Raw genomic sequence first — 1,454 nt, forward strand, 5'->3', positions numbered from 1 at the left:
CATCGCATTGCCAGCTCTGCCCCAGATATATTGCACGCGCACCTCTACCCCAGACACATCGCATGCACACCTCTACCCCACGTACGCGTCATAGACACACGGTTACGCTCACGTCATACACACACGGCTCAGCTCCATACACCTCGTACACACGGCTCCACTCTGCACAACTCGTACACACACGGCTCCAATCCGCACACCTCGTACATACTGCTCCGCTCCACGCATTTCATAAACACACGGCTCCGCACAACTCGTATACGCACGGCTCCTCTCTGTACACCCTGTACACACACGGCTCTCGTTCGTACACGTCTCTGATCTGTACACCCTGTGCACACGTGGCTCAGCTCCACGCACTTTGTACACATACGGCTCTGTTCCATACACCTCGTACACACACGGCTCCGCTCTGTGCACCTCGTACACACACGGCTCTGCTCCGTACACCTCATACACACACGGCTCTGCTCCGTACACCTCGTACACACATGGCTTCGCTCTGTGTACCTTGTACACACACGGCTCCACTCCCTACACCTCGTACAGACACTGTTCCGCTCTGTAGACCCCATATACACGTGGCCCCACTCCATACACCTAGTTCATACTGCTTCCCTCTGTGCACCTTGTACACACACGGCTCTGCTCCGTGCACCTAATAAACACAAGTCTCCGCTCCCTACACCTTGTACACACACAGTTCCACTCCGTACCCCATACACACATGGCTCCGCTGTGTACACCTCCTACACACGTGTGGCTCCACTCCATACACCTAGTACACATGGCTCTGCTCCCTATACCTCGTACACATACGGCTCCGCTGTGTACACCCCGTACACACATGGCTCCACTCCATACACCTAGTACACATGGCTCTGCTCCGTACACCTCGTACACACGGCACCACACTGTACACCTCATACACACACGGCTCCGCTCCGTACACCTTGTACACACATGGCTCTGCTCCGTACACCTCATACACACACGGCTCCGCTCCGTACACCTCGTACACACGCGGCTCCACTCCGTACACCTCGTACACACACGGCTCCGCTCCGTACACCTCGTACACACGGCTCTGCTCCGTACACCTCGTACACACACGGCTCCGCTCCGTACACCTCGTACACACGGCTCCGCTCCGTACACCTCGTACACACGCGGCTCCACTCCATACACCTCGTACACACGCGGCTCTGCTCCATACGCCCCGTATACACACGGCTCCGCTCTGTGCACACACGGCTCCGCTCCGTACACCTCGTACACACACGGCTCTGCTACATCCACACTATAAACCCCTCCTGACTCCACACATAAACTTCCCCTCATCCAGCACCATGACAACCAGCACAGCAGAGTCCTGCATACACTGAGGCCCCTGATCATGTGACCCCCTGACTCCTCCCCTCCTGTGACCTCATCACAGGTCCTGTGCGCACAGA

The sequence above is a fragment of the Ranitomeya variabilis genome, chromosome 4 (genome assembly GCF_051348905.1).
Source record: "Ranitomeya variabilis isolate aRanVar5 chromosome 4, aRanVar5.hap1, whole genome shotgun sequence".
In the NCBI taxonomy this organism is placed as follows: domain Eukaryota; kingdom Metazoa; phylum Chordata; class Amphibia; order Anura; family Dendrobatidae; genus Ranitomeya; species Ranitomeya variabilis.